At 35.0% G+C, this 24,264-nt stretch overlaps 1 pseudogene; it reads left to right on the forward strand.

The window, feature by feature from the left end:
• The window catches only part of LOC113114688 (eukaryotic translation initiation factor 4 gamma 1-like), a 38,853-nt pseudogene that overhangs the window by 10,948 nt on the left and 3,641 nt on the right, over positions 1-24,264 (forward strand).

The following is a 24,264-nucleotide window of genomic DNA, read 5'->3' on the forward strand; positions in this document are numbered from 1 at the left end:
AAAATAGTTTTCTAGTTTAAAGACAAACGATATCCATCTTTTGCAGTGCATTGGTCGTGTTCGTGTAGAGTATGTTTCTGGCCGTTATGTTGTTGTCTCAATCTGAACAGTGCTGAATGCTGTGTTTGCATGCTGCTCTGTTCCTCTAACTGTCTGTGACAGTGAGTAACACACACTTCATCTCTCTCTTGCTCCTCTGCTGTGTGTGTGTGTGTGTGTGTGTGTGTGTGTGTGTGTGTGTGTGTGTGTGTGTGTGGTGCTGCTGAAGGGAGGATTCAGGTCACTGCAGGTAACGCTTTTCTTACACTCCACAACAATCTTTCTTTAAAATCAATATGAAAAACTTTCATAATATAAGTTAAACAGCACACTTGTTTTATCCTCAAGGAATTAAACGTAATCTTCATTCATAGGGCTGGGTTTTGACACAGATTTCACGATTTGATTCTCGTTCACAATATTCTTCCTATTCAATTATATATATATATATATATACACATATATATATATATATATATATAAATATATACATTTTATATATGTATATATATATATATATATATATATATATAAGGTACACAAATTCTCTTAACTAATGCTAAATTAAACATTGAAGAACAGTAAAAATTAGAATAGATATTTTATATGGTGCATAGTTAAATGCATGTTAATGGTCACCGAATATGTTTGTTTCTGACGTAAATGACTTATTATGTGACATTGTTTAGAAAGTCGTTTTATTGACGTAATTGTGTGGCTGAAACACTGATTGAGCGATTACATCAGAGACACGAAACGGATCGTAAAGTTGTGCTCTTTCTTTTACTTTACCTTCGGATGTTTAGTCATGTTTATTTTGTGCCATAACTAGTAATAAAGCGAAGATGATCCGTTCACGTACGATCTGTCGCTCCACATTAAACTGCGCCAAAACTGTGTTTATTGTTTGAAAACTGCAACACACTGAACAGAATTTGAAATCTGAGACTTTGTTTCATATTAAAAGTACCAACGCGCAAAGCTCTTCGCGATTAATTGGACGGGAAGTGCCCTTCAATGTTCTGTCCATGAACTGAAAACAGGCTAGACTATAATTCTAGGGATTTAAGAGTCAATATCGTTTCATTAAAATAAGAAATGATTAAAATTGATATATAGACCCAGCCCTTTTTGTTAAGGTCATTTTCTGCTGAAATGTAAATACCGAATCCAATATTTAATAATTAATATAGCTTAAAAAGTAGAGTGTTTTGTGTTTTTCTCTAATTTCAGCCGTACCAATATACCAGTCGGCCCAATTTACCCGCCAATTCTGGGCGTGTCCAGTCAAGCCCCGCCCCTCGGTCCATCCCCCCTCCGCACGGGCCCCCCCGCCCCCCTCACGTGTTCCAGCCTGGCCCCTCCAGATGATGATGATTCCCCAGCAACAAATCAGCTTCCCCAATTCACAAGGCACGGCTTACTATATATCTAACCAGGTAAGAGCAAAAATATCCTTAATATGCTTGAATTAAATAATTTTTCTGCTAGAATCTCGTTTTTAACAGAATGATTACAACATGTAAAATTTCAACAAATTTCTTTGTGCAATGAAATGTGCAATGAAAACTACCTTAACTAAATTAAAAATGAAAACAGAAAATAAATAAAAACAATACAAATAAATAAAAAGTTATATTGTTCAGTAAGCTACTTCTATTACTACAAAAATTATGAAAACTGTATTTTTTTTTTACATTTATTCCATGTTTTAACTTTAATAGTAAATAAAATGTTTTCTTTTTTCAATAATTAAACGATAAACAAAATTATGCCTTCATTTATTAATCTGAAAAATTTAAACACAATAGAATTTCTTAAAAATAATTTAAAAAATAATAAAAATTATTTTAACATCATGCAGATGTACATGTCTGTTTATTGATTTATGTACTTATTTTAAAATATTTAAAAACCAATTCCATTGTATGGAGTTTTCATTAATAATTTAAACTAGAGGTTTATATTTTATGTGACTTTTTCTTTCTTAATTTTTTACTTATTTAAAGTGTGTTTTGTATATACTTTTATAGCTTATATTATTTCAGGAGATTTTTAGTTTGTTAATCTATAATACTCCAGCACAGGATGTTCTGCCCCCCCCCCCCCCCCACAAACACACCCCTCCCACACAGTGTATTGATTCTGCTGACTCCTCCCCTTTCTAAACTCTGTACCGTTCCTAATTGTGCAACTCTGAAAAGGGGGAGGATTATTGGGTGGAGGGTAAAATGGCCTGAAACGGGACAGTCAGATGATTTTGATGAGTCAGTCTCTCTCCCTCTCTCTGTCTCTCACTCTCTCTCTCTCTCTCTCTCATTCTCTCTCTCTCTCTCTCTCTCTCTCTCTCTCTCTCTCTCTCTCAGTACCGTCCCTCATATGTGACTCCTCAGCAGTATCAGGTGGCCGGTTCTCCTGGTTTCTATCCCGGCACAAGTCCAGCTGATTACGGTACGTATGGAGACAGGAAGCAATAAATCCATATCTGTGACCCTGGAGCACAAAAGCAGTCTTGAGCCTCTGGGGTGTATTTGTAGCAATAGACTACAATACATTGTATGGGTCAAAATTATAGAATTTTCTTTTATGCCTAAAATCATTGGGATATTACGTAAAGATCACGTTCCATGAAGATATTTAGTAAATTTCCTACTGTAAATATTTCAAAACTTAATTTTTGATTAGTAATATGCATTGCTAAGAACTTCATTTGAACAACTTTAAAGATGATTTTCTCAATATTTAGATTTTTTTGCTCCCTCAGATTCCAGATTTTCAAATAGTTGTATCTCAGACAAATATTGTCCTCCAAACAAACCACACATCACTGGAGAGATGATTTATTCAGCTTCAGATGATGCATACATCTCAATTGCGAAAATTGACCCTTATGACTGGTTTTGTGCTCCATGGTCACATGTGTGTATATATGTGTTTGTTTTTGAGCTTCTTATAGTGGAAAACATCACTTTGAGCCTTACCGATTGACTGATTCATGTACTGCTTTAGTGAAGTTGACCGTTTTCCCTCTCTGAATATTCGGGGCATTTTGTTGTCGAAACGGTTTCAGTGTTTTTTTTAGTACATTAGCATAAGACTGCCATATTTATGCATCAACACAAACAAAATACATTTGATAGAATTTTAAAGTGCATGGCATTACTTGCATGAAAATTAATATAAAATGCAACAAACAAACAAAAAAATTATTGTAAAGTAATGCTATTAACATTTTTGTTTTGCATATAGAAACAAAATACAGCAACAATTTTAAAGTAGCAACATGATAGAAATGTTAATAAAATAATCAATATTATATAACAAATTGCTGTAGATTAAAAAAAATATTCACAATGAATAAAATAAATGTAAATAGCTTATACTTTTGACACTGTCTTGCAGTGACACAACTTTAAATGTAGTAACATATAAACAATAATATAAAATACAACAGATTAAAATGGAATAAATGTACACAAAAAAAATGTAAAATTGATCAGTATTTACTCACCATTGTTATTTTTTTTTTTTTTTAAGTTAAATACAAACTAAAGGTTTGAAGTATATTCATGCATTCATCATCCTGTGCCAAATGTAGTATTATTTATGTGCTTTTGTAGGATTTATTAATGTTTTGAAATATTAAAATATATATATATATTTTTAATAATTTTTGAATTTGCAAATCAAGTTCAATCATGGTCCGAATCATTGGTAATCTTGTTAAGAAGGCTGTGAAAATAAACCTGCATTATTAATCCTTTTGATCTTTTTATTTAAAAAAAAAAATCACAAATCTTTCCTTTCATTGAACCAAAATAATTAAAAATGGGTGAAATCTCATGATGAAATATTGGTTTTCTCAAATACATGTTGGTAACAATTATTGTTACCCCTAGAAATAATCATGAGTAAAATATCGGTGAAGTGTATATATATATATATTTTAGTACTTCAACCTAATTAAATTTCATGCAATATTTCTATTATTCACTTAAGTTTTTCATCTATTCATTATTTACATTTTAAATAAAAGTATATTGTTTTAGTTTTAGGGTTTTAATTAACTAAAGTTTACTATAAAATAAAATAAAAACTACAAAACAAGCTCCATAAATTACAAAAAATAAAAATAAACTCTTAAATCTGGTACAGCTCTAATTAATCATCAAGAGTCTTTAACCAAAGCATTATAATATCTTTAGAAAACTTGAAATTAACTACTTTTACTTTTTTGGAGCCTAGTTGGTGTTGATCACTTTGAGCTGTTGTATTATTGAGAACAGCTGCTATATTTTACCTCAAACTGATTTGAGGTAATTAGCAGAATTTTAATATTTGGCCGTACTGTGTCTTTAAGGACATTTAAAACAACTGTATTGTGCAGACCACCAGTGCGTATGCAGATTATTTTGGAAGCGTGCTGTTCAAATATAAATTTGGCAGATTGTGTGTTTGCTGAAGGAGGGTGGTGTGTGTGTGTGTGTGTGTGTGTGTGTGTGTGTGTGTGTCACTCACAGTTCAACGTTTTTCGTGAGATTTCACCTCGGGCGACTCCAGAGATTTCTAAATCTGAATCAGATGATTGCACAGATTGTCATTTTGAGAAATTCTGAGACAGTTGTGCTATTTTTGTTTCCAGCTGGGGCGTATTACCCCGCCCAGGCCCAGTTCACGCCCCCTGTTGCTCCGGCGCCCGTCATCATAAACCCCGCCCCCCAGCAGCAACAGGCCCCGCCCCCTCAACAGCAGCAAGCTCCGCCCAGACGTGAACGCAAGCAGGTAAGGCGTCCATCCGTGCTTTCTGTGGCCTTTGTTTGAATGGGTTTTTCTCCTAATATTTCTTTATCTAATGTACATTTGACTTGCATCAATCACTGTACCAGAAATTAAGCTGTCAAGGTTGTTAATTTGACATTTTATATCAGCAAATTATTTCTGAATTAACAATAATTTGCTCTAGTGAGCCATATGTCATCTGTCTTAATTTGTTAATTTCATGCCTCTTTAATTTGACACAAACTTAACCAATCAGGGTTTTGAAGTGACTGGGCGATATGTTTCTCTCTCTATTTTTCTTTCTTGGTGTATTTTTATTTGTTTTTTTCTTTTTCTATTTCTTTCTTACTGGTTTGGTTTCTTTCCATCTTTTTTTCTTATTTAACTCATTTTATTTGTCTTTTTCTTCAGCTGAATATTTTTATGTGACGTTTTCGACATAATTAGTTGTCCTCGGGCTGTGTTTGGATGATGATTTCTTGTGTTTAGGAAGCTTTTAGCTGGATTTGTGCTAGCGATGCACTGAAATGTCAAAAATTTGCCAAAAAAATATTTTTGATACCTGCCAAAAATACTTTTGGACGGCTGTAATAATTGACTGATTACATTTAGGGCTGGACAATATGGACAAAATGTAAATAATGACACATCTCTTAATTTTGGTAGAGATTATGTATTTCTGAAAACAATATAAAAAAAGCTAAATTAATTAAAACTAGCCACGTCAGCTTTAACCAATTACTGAATGGAAGAATAAATTTCTATGTATGGGAAACACTATATCGAAATGTTTAAAAATCATATCACCGCGATATATATTGATATTGAATTGTTGTCCAGCCCTAATTACATATTAAATATATTTGTACTTATCCTGTTGTTGTCGGTATGTTTGTATACAAATGTTTTCGTTAAAAAATGTATTACAGCCACTGTTTAAATATTTGTATTTTATGCATGATTTGGAATAGAAACAATTAGAAATTGATATAAAAACATCCTATGTGCAATTTAGGGTGCAATTAAAGTGAAATGGCTCTTAATAAACTGATTAATTAATAGGTAAAATATTAATTTCGGTGCATTGTCAGTTTTATCGCTCTCAGATCTGTTTGTCAAGTTGCGCTCGTAAGGTGCTAAATCAAAGCTTTGGGGTTTTGAAAAGCTTCTGAGAGAATAGCTGTGTCTCATTTAGAAGGTTGCGCCCTCCGAAGGCCGCATTCGAAGGCTGCATACGTCATCGTGGTTGTCTCATTTCAGAAAAGCAAGTAGCACACTCCGAATGAGACCTTCGAATGCGACCTTTTTTTCACAGGAATTCGAAGGATACATGAGGTGTATCCTTCGCTGCTACAAATAACCCACAATCCCTTGCGTCGCCATAAATAACCGTTGTTTATTTGAAAAAATGGCGGCGGCAGATCTACACACAAGCGATGTGGTGTTTAAATGTAAGTACTTTAAAGTTCTTCATTTTTTAAAAGTTGAATTACAAGTGTGGTAAACATGATTACAAGTGTTTAGTGATTTTTTTTTTTTTTTTTTAACAGTTTAACAGTACTTCGCTAGCAGGGCGAGAAATAATTATTATTTAACCCTTGTATTACATTAAATAAAAACATTTTCTTTTCAAATTACTTTCCAGATTTAGAAATAATTTCCTTAAATTTTTTTCTTAAACAAGTGTGAGAGCGCAACGACGTTATGTGTTGGCATAGCAACGTGATACTTCCTGTTTCGTTTTCCGTCCGTCCTACGAAGGCCGTCTCGTTTAATCCCAGGGTGAAGGACACTCCATATACGCATCCTAGAGAGGATTCGACCTCCAGAGGATGCGGCCTTCTAAATGAGACACAGCTAATGTTTGCAAACACAGCGATACAATCGTTATTTAAATTCCGCTTCAAAGACAGAATCTCAGAATTGGAACTTCATCTCCATGGCAACAGTGCTGCATTCAAACGTTGTGTTCTAAAAGTAACTTTTAAAAGTAAAACTTTTTTTTTTTTTTTTTTTTGATTGAGCATCAGCGGTTTAGTATGTGGCGTGTTGGTGTGCTGTTATCAGGCTTTGAGTCCTCGAGTCTTGCTTTTGGCCATCAGTTGAGGTTTCATTTCAGAGGAATAGAAACTGAGAAGGAGAAAAGAGAGAGAGAGAGAGAGAGAAAGTCATTCATTAATTGATTAACTTTTTCCTTTGAAGCAAGGGATTGCTCTCTTTATTTTTAAGTAATTTAATTTCAGTTACTCCTACAGTTAAGATGTTTGCATATAAAACAACAGTAGGTTTAATGTCAAAATGCAACATCTAACGTTTAAACATAATTTGTGTAACATTGTAACATTCAACCCTTTAAATATTTTGGTCAGTTCAAGAATAAAGAATGCAGTTTTATATTATTTCTTTGAAATAATTAAATGAGCAGTTTCATGTCTTTTATGTTTGACTGCTCAAGGCTGGTGTAGGATTTAATAAAATAATTAGTAAGAAGTAATTCAGTACAGTAATATAATTACTCTGTTAAAGATGTGATTAGTAACTAGTAATTAATTACTACTTTTGAGTAACTAACACTGTAATCAGTATTATTACCTAATATTAAAACTATTTAAACATTTGTTAATTTAAATAAAACTGTAATAGAAATATTAAATGAAAATCTTAATGTTAGCAAAAAATTTAATTATTAAAAAAAAAAAAAATTTAATTGAACTGTATTTGGCGTTTATAAATGCTGTTTTATTAAGATAATTTTGTTTTTATTTCTATTTCATTTTTATAGTATCCTCAAACAACGGTTGACTTGTCATAAAGCAGTTATTCAGAATCAAATTTAATGTTGATTACATTCTTTAATTCTGAGCAGTAACTGATCATCTGGTTTATTTCTGATTTTTAGAAGTAGTGGAAAAATTAGGCGTAAGTCTCTTCTGCTCACCAAAATTGCATTTATTTGATTACAAATACAGTAAAAATTGTGAAATATTATTACAGTTTAAAATAACCGTTTTCTGTGTGAATCTGTGTTAAAGTGTAATTTATTTCTGTGATGCTCCGCTGTATTTTCAGCATCATTCCTCCAGTCTTCAGTGTCACATGATCTTCAGAAATCATGAAAATATCCTGATTATTAGAAACATTTCTGATTATAATCAATGTTGAAAACAGTTATTATTTTTATGGAAACCGTGACGCTTTTTATTTTATAGGATTCACAGTTGAACAAAGTCCAAAAGAACAGCATTTATTTGAAATGTGCAATGTTTCAAAAGATTTCCTTGTCTTCAGAATCACTTTTGGTCAGTTTAATGTGATCTTGCAGAATAAAAAGTCCCTGACTTTTCAGTCAGTGTCTCTGTAAAGTCATTCGGTTCAGTTCTGTCGCTCCACGTGGCTCTCAGTCTCCACCCAGTCTCTCTCTCTCTCTCTCTCTCTCTCTCTTTGGTGGGCGTTCCACATTCCTGTGCACTCATTTCACAAGGCCGCACTCTCTCTCTCTCTCTCTCTCTCTCTCTCTCACTGTTTTCCTTCTCTCCTGTCTGTGAGAGAGAGTTTGTCACACGTAGGCCCAGGCAGTGTGTGAATGTGCTGCCCACTTTAGTGTATCCGAGTTAGGCTAAGGTTTAAACTCCAGCCCCAGGATGAGCTGGGCCTAGCAGAACTCAACCTCTCCATCCGAGGGGAGGAAGGTAGGGAATGTGCTGCCTCACGCTTGTGTGTGTGTGTGTGTGTGTGTTTGCTTCGGAGGGCTGGCGAGTCAATGTATAATTCATTGAGTAAAGTGCAGATAAGTTGGACAAACAGTCAGATTTGAGTTTGCGCGAGGAAAGTTTCCAGGTTGTTTACTTCTTTATAAGGTGCTGCACTGTGTGTGTTTGTCAGAGACATTCGTGGCATGTTTTGTCTCACGGCGCTGAGAAATGCTTCCTGGGTTAAATCACTGGCTGATATTGTTCTTCTCGTTTACATGGTGACTTATTTGTGCTTTAGTCTTTTCCATGTGCTGCATCTCTCAGCCATGTTCTCATTTCTTCTGTGCTGAATGTGTCTCTCTAGATCAGGATCAGAGACCCTAATCAGGGAGGACGTGACATCACAGAAGAGATCATGTCAGGAGGTCGCAGCGGCTCCACGCCCACGCCTCCACAGGTAATGAACACGCCAAGAAAATCATCGCTTCATCATCATTTACTCACACTCGTGTCAGTCCAGACCACTTAAAAGTGAATGTTTTGTCATTTACTCTCATTTTGTCAGAATAAATGACTCTTTAATGTTTGCATTAAGTAAAAATAATGCTTCATCATCATTTACTCACTCGCTTATCGGTGCAAATGACTTATAATTTTAATTTTGCATAAACTAGACATTAAGGCTTCGTCACTTACTCGCTGTCATGTTGGTTTGAATCATTTATTAATAAGTAAAATTTTTGCATTGCCAAAAAATTTGCATTTTGTTGTAATTTTCTACCTCTCATGTCAATCCAAATAATAACATTTTAAAAAACATTTGCATAAACAAAAAATGTACATTTTGTCATCATGTACTCACTCATGTCGGTGCAAATGACTTGTAAATAATTTACATTTTTGCGTTAGGTAAACAATTTTGTTTTGTTAATTTACTCTTATGTTGGTTTTCATGATATATAAATAATTGAAATTTTTGCATAAGCTAAAAATTTCTATTTTTTAGTCTCATGTTGTCAGTCCAATTGACTTTATTTTTGTATAAAGTAAAAAATTATAATTAACTCTCATGTAAGTCTAAATTACATTTTTGCGTAAACTAAAACTAAAAAATTATTTACCATTTACTCTCATGTCAGTCCAAATGACTTCTAAATAATAATAATTTCCGCATTTACTAAAAATTAGTTTTTTAATTTATTGCTTATTAATTTAAAAATAATAAATGATACAAATAATACATTTTACATTTTTGCTTAAAAACCACACAGCCCAACGGTGACAACGCTACACCTGCAGTCGCCATGACAACCAGACTGGAGTTTCCCATTCCTCCAGGCGAAAGCCCGATACCTGATGCCCCGCTGACTCCGCCCCCTACCAGTCAGATAAGCGATACGGTAGATGCTCCGCCCCCAGCGCCGGCAGACGACACCCACGCAATGCTCACTGTGTTGGAACCGCCCGCCTGGAACAGTGCTGAAGCCACACCCACTGTAAACAAGGAGGAGGGGCCTGTGACTGTAACTCTGCCTGTTGCCGCCCACCGGGCAGAGCCTTCGCTGGAATCACCAATAGTGCAGCCCGAAGAGCTCCAGCTGTTTAACGGTGTCCCGACAGGCTCCGCCCACAGAGACGTCAGTCCTATCGCCGAGCCAGATGTTGCAAAAGAAGCGCCGCTGGTTACAGCCGATACTTCTGATAGGACTGTGAAAGAAATCCCTCCTCAGGTCGTCAAGGAGTCTCCTGTTGCGGTTGTTAAGGAAGAGCCAGCTCCTGTTGTCAAGGAGCCCACTCCTCCAGTTGTCAAGGAGACCCCCGCTCCTGTTGTCAAGGAGATGGCTGCTCCTGTCGTCAAGGAGACAGCTATTCCTGTTGTCAAGAAGATCACGGCTCCTGTCATCAAGGAGATCCCTACCCCTGTCGTCAAGGAGACAGCTGCTCCTGTCGTCAAGGAGACCCCCTCTCCTGTCGTCAAGGAGACCCCTGCTCCTGTCGTCAAGGAGACCCCCGCTCCTGTCGTCAAGGAGACCCCCGCTCCTGTCGTCAAGGAGACCCCCGCTCCTGTCGTCAAGGAGACCCCCACTCCTGTCGTCAAGGCGACTGTCCCTGTGGTTGCCAAGGAAACACCTACACCTGTTGATGCGGAAAACCTTCCGCAGATCACCCAGGAGGCTGTTGTCAAGGGAATTCCTGTTGTCAAGGAAATTTCTGTTTTCAAGGAAATTCCTGTTGTCAAGGAGACTCCTGTCGTCGAGGAAACACCTTCACTTGCTGCCAAGGAAACCCCCGAAGCCACTGCCCGTTCAGAGGTCATGTCTAAAGCCACGCCCCCTTCGATGGAAGGGTGGGAGGACACGCCCACTACACAGGCCACTCCCTCTGAGAGTTCTATGCAAGGTATGAGTTGTAAAGCAATCACATACTATTACTATTTTTATAGTTTTTGTGCTAGTATGTGAATCCAGATAAAATGTCAAATATACATGGAGCCAATTTTTTTTTTAAATTCTAATTTTTATTTGTAGGTTCAATTGAAGTAATTGTTACATTACATGTTTCAGTTTTATTTAACTGGTATTTCAACATAAAAATGTGAAATGTTACCGCGGCAGCTAACTGAAACAAATGTTCAAGTATATTAGATTTTTTTCCATGTAATATTTCTATTTAATTTCAGCAGTTTCATTTTAAAATAACACTACATTTCTGATGCGTTGCCACAAGGGGAGCTCTAATGTGCTTTGCGTAAACTAAAAATTGTTTTGTAACATATTACAGTACCAGTGCAATTTTTTTTTTTTTTTTACGCAAATATAGTATTTATTAATATTTTGATTATTTATTTTATGTATTCAGTTTTTAGTGTTTATTTTACATTTATTTGTTTATTTTATTTTTTATTTTTTACTATTTCAGTTTCCGTTTTAGTAACTTTAGTACTTTAACTTAGACAACAATTTTAAATCTTTCCTTTAGCAACTAACTAAAATAAATGGATTTGTTTCGTCCAATAGTACTTTTTATTTTGCCACAAGGGGAGCTATAGTGTGCTTTTTGTCTAAGCTAAAAACAATATTTTGTAACCTAGTATTATTTAATCATGATTATAGTATTTTTAATTTTTAATTTTTTGCTTACCGTTTTTTTTGTTCGTGATTTTATTATATAGTCTTTTTAAAAGTATTTTTATATAGCTTTTATTTATTTCAGTTAATATTTTAATTACTTTAGTACTTCAATAAATTTGAAATGTGTTTGTTCGATGCGCACTTCAGAATCTCGTCACAAAATAGTGGGTCATTTTAGGAGTTTTTGCATGCTATTTTATGAATGCTGTTAATTCAGACATAGTATTTTGTCATGTAGGGAAGTACATGATTTCAGATGAAGCCTAAATGGTAAACCAACAGTTAATCTTTGCATAATTGCATAAGTATGTATGCTTCTAGCCTGAAGCTTCTTTGTGTTTTATATCATAGCTACTGAAGGCTGTTGATGTCTGTTTGATTTCATAGTGCATTTATTTTCATCGTCAGTCTGTTTGTGTGTTTGCAGCGGTTTCTGTGCCAAAGAAAAAGAGAAAAATGAAAGACCTGAACAAGAAGGAGGCGGGAGATCTGCTTGATGCCTTTAAAGAGGTCTGTGAAATGGTTTGAGGCCAGAAACGATTTCTTTATATTCAATAAAAGTTAAATTAGTATAATTTATGCAAAGCTACTGGAATTGCTGTAAATCCAACACTTTCTGAAATTACAGTTCACAAAATTCAAGCCATATAATGTCACAGATTTGACTTTTTTTCTAGTATAGAACAATTCTGTGTTATAAAGTGAAGGATAATTAAAATGTTTACATATGATTTAAGGTGAAAGTGAGCTGTTGTCTTGTTTTAAAGCCCACGCCACCTGAGCCAGAGGCCACACCCCCAGAGAAGGCGGAGCCAGAGAGCACCACCCCTGTGGCCCCGCCCCCTATTGAGGACGTCGATGAGACGTGGGAGGAGAAAGAAGATAAACTCGATGCCGAAAACATGAAACCGCAGAGTCCCACCCCGATTTCACTTACCAATCAGAAATACCAGTATAAAGAAGGTAGATCAGGGCTCTAATTATAATGTAGTTATTATGTATATATAAAGACAAACACATACAGTATATCTTTTGAAAATATTTACATGTATTTACAGATAAACTTGATGCTGAAAACATCAAACCGCAGAGTCCCGAGCCGAGTTCACCCACCGAACAGAAATACCAATATAAAGAAGGTAAATAAGGATTGACAAACTGTCCAGTTTAAATTGCATTATATGCATGATCATGGATTTGGTTTTATAATTTGTTGCAGAACTAGAGGCGCTAATAAAACTGTCCTTGTTTCCCGCAGAGCAATGGAAACCGCTGGACCCAGAGGAAAAGAAGAAATACGACCGAGAGTTTCTGCTGGGCTTCCAGTTCATCAGCGCCAGCATGAACAAACCTGAAGGTCTGCCGCAGATCTCCGACGTCGTGCTGGATAAGGTATCTGAAGTTCTCTCACACACACACACACACACACACACACACCTGATGCACTGACATGGGTGTCTCTCTCTGCAGGCCAATAAAACTCCTCTGCGGCAGCTGGATCCGAGTCGTTTGCCCGGAATGAACTGTGGTCCAGATTTCACGCCTTCGTTTGCTAATCTGGGCCGTCCATCAGGCGGGGGGCGTGGCCCGGTCAGTTTACTGCACTGTACTGTTTTTAATGCAAATAGACTATTCAGCTTAATGTTTAACTTTTGTATTTGAAAAAGTATCGCCTGAATTTGTGTTAGAATTTTAGTAAATTATTTTAATTATTATTATTATTTTATAAAAGTTAAGATGTTGCCGTGGTGTTAAAATATAAATAAAATTATTATAATTATAAAAATTTTAATTATAAAAATTATTATTTTAATAAAATAAATTATAATGTATTTTATTTACATTTATTACATTTTAAATGATAGCCTTGCTACTGTCATGGTGGTAGAAAAAATAAATAAATGAAAATCAATAATTTATAATTAATTTTACTAAAATAAATGAAAATGTATTTATTTTAATTCTTTTTTTATTTAATTTTTTTACAACTGCCTTGCTGCTCCAATGGTGGTAAAAGTAATAAATGAATAAAAACATCTATTGGTTTTATTTGTTATTATATATAATTAATAATTATAAATAATTTATTATAATTATTTGTTTATGACAAATAGTAAATAACTAATTAAAATGAAATTATATGCATTAAAATAAATGATAAATAATTTATTTTAATTATTAGTTTATTTAAAAAATGTATTTAATTAAAAAGGTAATTAAAAAATGTGATAAATTGATTAACTTGTTATAAATTAATGAATAGCTTATTATTAAATATATTATTTTTTATTTAATTTAATTTATATATTTTAATTGCTGCGGACATGGTGTTAAAAGAATGAATCAACATAAATTATTTTAATAAAATAAAGTATATATAAATTAAAATTGTTTTGTATTGAATATAATCTTTCTCTGTCTCACCAGCCATCCGGTCTGAGCGGTCCTCGTCGTTCAGGTCAGGGTCAGCGCGGGAAAGAGCCGAGGAAGATCATCGCCAGTGTTTCTCTCACTGAAGACATTCAGCTGAATAAAGCAGAGAAGGCCTGGAAACCGACGGTGAAGCGCAGCGGTCGCCCCGAAGAGGACGATCCCGAGTTCCTGAAGACGCAGGAGCTGTTCAAACGCGTGCGCAGCGTCTTAAACAAACTGACGCCGCAGATGTTCCAGCCGCTGATGAAGCAGGTGACCGAACTGAGCATCGACACAGAGGAGCGTCTGAAGGGAGTCATCGACCTCATCTTCGAGAAGGCCATCTCTGAGCCCAACTTCTCTGTGGCCTACGCTAACATGTGCCGCTGCCTGATGGGGGTGAGTCTGATGGCGCGTTCACACCAAACGCGACTTGCGCGAATAAATCGTTGGGCACTTGAACAATTTGAGTTTACTCGCTTCACTCCAGATGCGAATTCATGGGAGGGTTTTCTGCATGTTGACGAAGCAGTTCATGTAGCATTGTGATTTCAACCACCATTTATTCAGATAAAGTAGAGCAGAAAAAAAGAGCAAGCTCCTGAGTGGTTATTGCGGCGCGAATTTTCGGCAAAACTCAGATATTTCAACACGCATGAATGAAGCGTTAAGCACAAATGATTTACATGTTGAGACAAATATAAAGACGCGGATAGACATCCTGCAGCGCGATTAATGATAAATGACACTATTCGCGCGAATCGTGTGATTTAATGCGAATCGCACCACATGGTGTAAAAATTCACGATAAATGACACTATTCGCGCGAATCGTGTGATTTAAACGCAAATCGCGCTTAATGACACTATTCGCGCGAATCGTGTGATTTAACGTGAATCGCGCCACAGGATGTCAAAATTCACGATAAATGACACCATTCGCGCGAATCGTGTCATTTAACGGGAATCATGAAACAGGATGTCAATGACGCGATTCGCGCTAAATGACACGATTTGCTCGAATACTGTAATCTATCGCGAATCGCTGTTGTCAACAAATAGAAGCACTGAGGTCTTCCTGCGGGTTTCTGCCGAAATAAAAGCTGGTCAAGAACTCCAACATTCATAGATCATAGTTTTGTAATTTTACTGTCGTTCTGTGAAATAAAATAAAATATGATAATTACAGTTACCGCAGCTCTATTAATAAATTTATTATAACATCTACACGTAGTGTTCTAATTGATATCTGTAATATTTTCTGTTTTAAAATATTTTCTTCTGCTTAGCATACAGTAAGAAATGCATGCCTGATTCAAGAAGGTGGTCTCAAATTACAAAAAAAAGTTAAATTGTGCTTTGTATAGTGTCTGCTAGGATGTTAACATTTCCAGCACTTCAAAGCTCTAAAAATTATCCAGTTTAAATGTTTTAAATGGGATGTATATGGGGTGTGTTAAACGTAAAAGACAACATCAAATTACCACTTTAACCAGTAGATGGCAGCAGAGCAGCTCTTAAAAAGTCACTCAAAGAGCATTCCTTTGAAAATCACTAAAGTTGTCAGACAGTTATAGTTAATAATAGTTAATAATGGACAATTAATAATGGAACAGTTAATGAGGGTAGAATATATCTTTTTTTTTTTGATGATAATGATAAATGGCGTTGGAGGATGGGGCAGTGGTGGGCAACAAACGTAACCGGGGTTGCAGTTTCACAGCGAATATCACAGCAAGCCTAGTGTAAATGTGATTTATGGTCTGTCTCTCGTCGCAGCTGAAAGTCCCCACCTCAGATAAACCCGAAGTGACGGTGAACTTCAGGAAGCTGCTGCTGAATCGCTGTCAGAAAGAGTTTGAGAAGGACAAAGATGACGATGAAATCTTTGAGAAGAAGCAGAAAGAGCTGGATGCTGCCACAGTGGTAAACACACACACACACAATTACGCACACTCTCATGCACACTCTCACATACACTCACGCACTCTTGCGCAAACTCTTACACACTCACGCACACTCTCTCGCACTCACGTGCACTCTCACGCACATGCACACTCTCTCGCACTCACTTGCACTCTCACGCACACACACTCACATGCACACTCACTCGCACTCACGTGCACTCTCTCGCACTCACGTGCACTCTCACGCACACACTCTAGCAACACTCTCTCGCACTCACGTGCACTCTCACGCACACACACACTCTCGCTCTCATGTGCACTCTCACGCACACTCTAGCAACACTCTCGCACTCACGTGCACGCACACTCTCTCGCACTCACGTGCACTCTCACTCACACGCACACACACTCACGCGCACCCTCGCGCTCACTCACGCAAACACACTCAAACACACACACACACACTCACTCACACGCACACTCTCACGCACTCACACTCTCACACTCACTCACTTACACAGTCTCACACACTCACTTACACAATCTCACACACACACGCTTTCCCACACACACACGCTATATATTATTTTATTTTACATTTGTATTAATATATATTGGTTTTCTGTGCTTGTTTATGCAATTTTCATAATTATAATATTAATTATATATATATATATATATATATTATTTATGAATAAAATATAAATAAGAAATAATACTTTTGTAAAGTCTTGACTTCCTGTCTCTGAACTTTCAGGAAGAGGAGAAGCAGAGGTTGAAGGAGGAGCTCGAGGACGCCAAAGACAAAGCCCGGCGACGGTCGCTAGGTAACATCAAGTTCATCGGGGAGCTGTTCAAGCTGAAGATGCTGACGGAGACCATCATGCACGACTGCATCGTGAAGCTGCTGAAGAACCACGACGAGGAGAGTCTGGAGTGTCTGTGCCGCCTGCTGTCCACCATCGGGAAAGACCTGGACTTCGAGAAGGCCAAGGTGACGCTCCTCTTCTGTTGCGATAATATTTTATAAATATATTTCTATATAATATTTCAGTGTATATATTCAATTATAGAGTATACTATATTGTGTAATATCAATATCAATATCAATGCAATTGTATTAATTATACAATTTAATATATGTATACATAATTGAGCATGCATAATTAAAAAATGTTGTTTAAAATTAAACATTAAAACTGAAAAAATTCAACTAAACCAACATTAAAATAAAAATATAGATTGTTTAAATGTATTATTAAAAATATTTTATTTCAATATTCAGTATCATTAAAGACTCGTATGTTCTGTTGTATTTCTTTGTATTTTCAGCCTCGAATGGATCAGTATTTCAACCAGATGGATAAAATTACTAAGGAGCGGAAAACCTCTTCCAGAATTCGCTTCATGCTGCAGGACGTTATTGATTTACGACGGGTAAACTATCAAAATAAGTGTGTGTGTGTGCGTGAGTGTGTGTGAGAGAGTGTGTGTGTGTGTGTGTGTGTGTGTGTGTGGGTGTGTGTCTGTAAGAGAGAGTGTGTGTGTGTGTGTGTGTGAGAGAGAGTGTGTGTGTGTGTCTGTGTCTGTGAGAGAGAGTGTGTTTCCACGTGTGCGCGTGTTTGAGAGTGTGTGTGTGTGTGTGTGAGAGAGAGTGTGTGTGTGTGTGTGTCTGTGAGAGAGAGAGAGAGGGAGAGAGTGTGTGTGCGCGTTTCCGTGTGTGAGAGTGTGTCTGTGAGAGAGAGAGTGTGTGTGTGTGTGTGAGAGAGAGAGAGAGAGAGAGTGTGTGTGTGTGTGAGCTTTGATAACAGCAATCAATTAAATTTGACCAGATATTCACATAATAATATTTCACTATCTTTGCTGTATCAAATAAATGCAGAGAAGACTTTTATCATAAACATAAAAAAAAGTAATTAATTCAAACACTTCACAGTAGTGTAGATCACATTTTAAAAGTGAAACCGGTTAAACCCAGTTAAAGTTTTGACTTCTGTAATGTATCATGTTTATAGAACTTGATGCATGATAAAAACTTGAAAGTAATCAGTTTTCTGTATAGATCTTTCCAGAATAGAGTGTGTGTTCTTATTAAACTCGATTCGCTTCACTTCTGCTGAAGCACACATAGAGTGACACCGAAGGAGATGCGTCTCTAGTTCTGTTTCTGTCTGTGTCCCTCAGAGTAACTGGGTCCCTCGGCGAGGAGATCTGGGGCCCAAGACCATCGAGCAGATCCACAAGGAGGCGGAGCTAGAGGAGCACCGAGAGCAGGTCAAAGTTCAGCAGCAGCTCCTGAAGAAGGACAGCCGCGGAGGAGGAGGAGGAGGAGGAGGAGGAGGAGGGATGGGGCCCCGGGGAGGCCCTCACACACCCGGTCCCCGAGGCAATCAGGCCCCTGATGACGGCTGGAACACGGTGCCCATCTCCACCAAGAACCGACCCATCGACCCGACGCGCCTCAGCAAGATCACCAAGGTCTGATTCAGCTCCAGTGCATCAGTCACTTCATCAGTCAATAATATTACACATGAGCGACCCTGGAGCACAAATACAGTATACAAATACAGATGTATGCATCATCTGATATCTGAATAAATCATCTCTCCAGTGATGTGTGGTTTGTTCGGAGGACAGTATTTGTCTGAGATACGACTATTTGTAAATCTGGAATCTGAGGGAGCAAAAAATCTAAATATTGAGAAAATCATCTTTAAAGTTGTTCAGATGAAGTTCTTAGCAATGCATATTACTAATCAAACATTACGTTTGATTATATTAACGATAGTAGATTTACTAAATATCTTAATATTACTTAATATCCTAATGATTTTTGGCATAAAAGAGAAATGTATAATTCTGACCCACACCATGTATTGTTGTCTATTGCTATAAATACACCCCAGAGACTCAAGACTGTTTTGTGCTCCAGTGTCACAGATTACTCTGTTATTAATATTAATTTATACATTTCAGTGTTATCATTGTATTATTTCTATAACATTACAGGTATTCATTTTTTGAATTAACATTCATTTTTATACTTTGTGTCTTTTAATTTAAGTTTAGCTAGAAAACATTTATTTGAAGTCTCTGTGTGCTTCTGTCATTTTTAGTACTTTTTATTTTTATTTTATTTTACATTTTAGTTCAGTTTTAGTTTTTTTGTTTTTTAAGTGTATCATCCTAAACTCAAGTTCGCCAAACAACGTTTCAGATTTTAATTTAATTTTCATCTAGTTTTCAATTAACAAAATTGTTTTAATAGTTTTAGTTAACTATAATAACCTTGATAGCATTGTTGTATTTATTAATGTAATTAAATTATATAAATTACATATTTTGCAGAAATATCATTGATGAGAGGTAGTAATTTATTTAATGTATTTTAATTACTTTCTTTAAATTACTACTTTAGGTTAAAGTTTTTAAGATTGTTAAAAAGAAAATAATTATAATTTATCATTTAAATCATTTTAACTATTTAATAACACTCGCATTTTCTCTTAAAATTTCTCTCATAACATTTACGTGCACTAATAAAATAGCATTTTAATTGTTTTAATCCTTATTTAAAAAAATAAAATAAAATTACATAAAAATATTTTGAGAATAAAATAAATTACATTTTATGATTTAATAGTTTTTTTTAGCTTCTCTTTAACTCTAACCCCCCGTAGTGTTATGTTAGTGTGATTGAGTTGCTGTTGGAGTTTTTATTAATATTTTCATTTCAATTTTAATATTTAAATTAGCTTTTTTTTTTTTGGTTTTGTAGGTTTTTTTTTTTTTTTTTTTTTTTTTAAATGTATATATATATTTTTTTTTTTTCAGTGTCTGTTACTCTCTGACTCTCTCAGTGTTATTGTGGAGACTCATGCTGTGTGTGTGTGTGTGTGTGTGTGTGGTGCAGCCAGGTGCTCTGGACTTCAGTAATCAGCTTCTTGCCCCCGGAGGTAAAGGCTCGTGGGGCAGTTGGGGCAAAGGCAGCAGCGGAGGCTCAGGAGCCAAACCCAGCGACAGCGGTGAGGGTCTGCACACGTCACACACACGTTCAGACCTGACGGCGCTCTAATGTGTTCGTTTACGTGTGTTTCCTCCAGCCCAGGACTCCGGTCGCACCAGCACTTTGAACCGATTTTCAGCACTTCAGCAGCCTCCGTCTTCTTCCTCCTCTTCATCAACATCTGCCAACATCGACTCTGACAGGAGGGTTCCTCAAAGGTCAGAGGTCACACGCAGGGCTTCTGGCCGCACAGGGTTATCATGGTCACCGAAAACCACAAAAAAAAAAACATTTTGCGATGAAATTAACTGAAATAACGTGAAATATATTTAGAATATTTTAAATGTATATATCAATTGGAGTTAAAATAGTTAACTATATATATATATATATATATATAAAAAATAAACAATAAATGTGTACTCAAATATAACGTTTCACTTGGTGTACTAAATCTAAAACTGAAAAATACAAATAATAACAATAGACATTTAAAAAAGCTAAATTAATAAACAAATAAAATGTTATGTTTGAATGCCCAGCTCAAAGTTTTAATCAGAGTACGTTAATAAAAAAGGAAAATTGTTAGCATGTTTGAGCAGTTTTTAATTAGAAAAATGTTATTTTGTATATTAAATTGTATAATTGTAAAAACGTATTTGTATATCAAGTGTTATTCTTATTTATCTATTGCTTTTTTTTACTTTATTTTATGTACCTTTTATTTATCTATTTACTTTATGTATTTTTTTATTTGGATTTTACTAGAAAACACTTTTACTCAAAGTACATTAATTGACATGAAAAAATACAAATATTAGAATCATTGACCAGTTATTAATTTGAAAAAAAAAATATATTTCTATTCACATCTATAACTTTATTTTGAATTATTAAAAAAAATTGTATTTCGTTTTTTTTTTTTGTTTTTTTTTACATATATTTGGTTTTGTTTTTGGTTTTGGTTTTGTATCTTATAATACTTTAAATAAAATAAAACTTAAAAAAAAAAATATAAATATTAATAAACACGGTCACATGACACGCAAGTAGACATTTTATTTTACCTTATATTCTAATGTTTTTTGTGTGTGTGTGTTGTTATTTTTAAAATATTTAAATAATAGTTTAACAATCAAATTGAAGTATTGAGAGTATTTTAAATCTCTTTATTCTTGAGTTTGCTTTGAATATAGGCTTTGATGCTGATGTGGCCTAAAAAATTCTAAATGTATAAATAAATAAAAATACATGAAAGTATAGCAATCTGTAATATAGGTGAAGTAGCAGTGCTGTAGGCTTCTTGTGGTGACGTGTGTGTGTGTGTGTGTGTGTGTGTGTGTGTGTGTGTGTGTGTGTGTGTGTGTGTGTGTGTGTGTGTGTGTCTCAGGGGCAGCTCCAGTCGGGAACGCAGCGATCGTTTCGAGCGGATGGACAGGAACCGTCCCGCGGTCAGCAAGCGCAGCTTCAGCCGGGAGAAAGAGGAGAGGAGTCGAGATCGAGAGCAGCGTCCGGCCGAGATGCTGCGGCGTGTTTCCAGCATGACAGACGAGAGAGAACGAGAGCGCAGCAGCCACGACAACGGTACGGGGTCAGAGGTCACGGGTTTAGGGACTAAAACCATTGTGCAGTACGGGGGTCATCATAGTAAAAAACTTAAATTGTAGTTTGATTTTATTTTTGTGTTTTGGTTTCTAGTTCTGCTTTGTCTGACATCATTTTTTGCTTTATTTAGAATAAGGACTGGGTTAAAAATTTATTAAAATTAAGTTACAAGTTTTTTTTTTTTTTTAAGCAGTCTTCAAATCAAAATCGATTTCAGAAAATCTCTAAATTTGTTATTATTATTGCAATATCAATAATATTATTTTTGAGTAATATTAATATTGTAATAATAACAATACTGCAATGTTAGTTCTGATATATATATATATATATATATATATATATATATATATATATATATATATATATATATATATATATATATATATATATATAAATCTGATTCATAAATTTAGTTTATTAATTAGTATTAAATATTATTAAATTAACATTTTATTATTATTTAATTATTAGCTTATTATTGACTTCTGCATTTCGTTCACAAACCCCAGTTTTGTCAAAACCCAGTGCTAAATTTGTGTTGTTATTTATAAGTATTAATACTAATATTGCTGTAGTTTTTATTATAGTTAATTATTTTTTAAATATTTTCAATGATTTAATTAATTATTAACTTTTACAGTCACAAATCCCAGTTTGGGAAACTTTTTTATTGCAATATTAACATTACTGTTTATTAATATTGCAACATGAGTTATTGTTACAGTTAATAGTCATTGCAATATAATTGACTTCAGAATGACTTATTCCTGTTTTTATGTAATATGTAAAAGATGGATTGGTTTTAATGCAGACTGAAGAAAGCACACAGTGTTACGAGGTGCTTCACAGGTTTTGTTGTGTGTGTGTGTGTGTGTGTGTGTGTGTGTGTGTGTGTTTAAGCAGTGAAGAGAGAATCTGTTCCCACTCCTCCACCTGTTTCCTCCAAACCTGCGCTGACGGAGGAGGAGCTGGAGAAGAAGTCCACTGCCATCATCGAGGAGTATCTGCACATCAATGAGATGAAGGTACACACACACACACACACACACACACACACCTCTCACAGTGTGGTCTGTTTGTAACGTGTGGTTCTCCTCCGCTCCTGCAGGAGGCGCTGCAGTGCGTGGGTGAGCTGAGCAGCTCGTCTCTGTCTGTGTTCGTTCGGACGGGAGTCGAGTCGACTCTGGAGCGCAGCACACTCGCCAGAGAACACATGGGTTTACTGTTTCACCAGCTCGTCAAAACACACACACTGTCCACACAACAGTACTACAAAGGGTGAGTGAGACACCTCAAGGGTGTGTGTGTGCACCGTTAGAGTTTTTCTGAATATTTTGAATTAGATTTATTTATTAGTTTTTGCTTTAATTTTTAAGTTTAAGCATTTTGTTGTTTGTTTTATTTTTATTAATTATGTATTTATTTTATTCGTTTCTATTTTAAAATCGATGTATAGTCATACTTTGTTTTTAAAAAAAAATTGTTTTTATTTAATTGTTGTTTCTATTAACACATTTAAGTTATTTTGAATTAAGTATTTAAGTACTTCCAAATAAACTTCGCAACTTCCTTCGCAACTAGCTCATTTTATATATATTTATATATTTTAAGTAGCAAAAAATGTGTTTTGTTTGTATATATTTATATTTATTTAATATAATAAATATAATCATTATAATTAGGTTTTGTGATTTATAATTTGTATTTATTTTATTTGTCAAATTTAGTTTTTAATTTTTTTATTTCATGTAATATTTTTTATGGTTATAAGTAACTAATAACTATAATTTTATAATGTTAAGCATAAACTAACTGAAAAAACTAATTTTATATAAAAATAACATTTTATTCAAAATATTAACAAAAAACTATAGTAGTTTATTATTTTTGATAATATTTTGAATTTTTTGCTGTTTTCATTTCAATTTTAAAGTTTTAGAAATTGTTAACGTCAGCCAGTTTTATTGTGTGGTTTATAAGTTGTATTTATTTTATTTGTCAAGTTTATTTATTTATTTTAGTTTTTAGTTTTTAGTTAACATTTATTTCAAGTAATGATAGTATTTTTCTATGGTTCTAGTTCACTGTAATGTTATTTCAGTATGAACTAGTAGAATTTTTTTTATAAAAAAATATAAAAATACAATTCAAAATAATAATAAAAAATTTTTATTTTATTATTTTAATTAATATTTTGAATTGGACTTTATTTTTATATTTTTCAATTTCCACCTTAATTTTTTTTTCATTTTAATTCAATTTTTTATTATGTAATTTTAATGTATATTTTTAATTTAAGTAGTTAAATCAGTTTTTTAAATATTGTAATGTGTTTTAAGTTGAATGTAATGGTGGTGATGGCTTTAGGCTGCTGGAGGTGCTGGAGGTGGCGGAGGACATGGAGATCGATATTCCTCACATCTGGCTCTATCTGGCTGAGCTCATCACTCCCATGATGCACGAGGGAGGGATTCCCATGGGGCCGCTCTTCAGGTGAGCCTACAAACCCCTCACATCCATTACCTGCCAGTGACATCACAGAAACGCAGCGTCTGACCTCTGACCTCTGCACAGGGAGCTGTCTAAACCACTGGTGCCTCTTGGGAAGGCTGGAGTTCTGCTGGTGGAGATGCTCAAGCTGCTCTGTAAAGCCATGGTAAGTGAACTCACTCAGAGCAGCGCACTACATAG

The sequence above is a fragment of the Carassius auratus genome, chromosome 15 (genome assembly GCF_003368295.1).
Source record: "Carassius auratus strain Wakin chromosome 15, ASM336829v1, whole genome shotgun sequence".
Taxonomy (NCBI): Eukaryota; Metazoa; Chordata; class Actinopteri; order Cypriniformes; family Cyprinidae; genus Carassius; species Carassius auratus.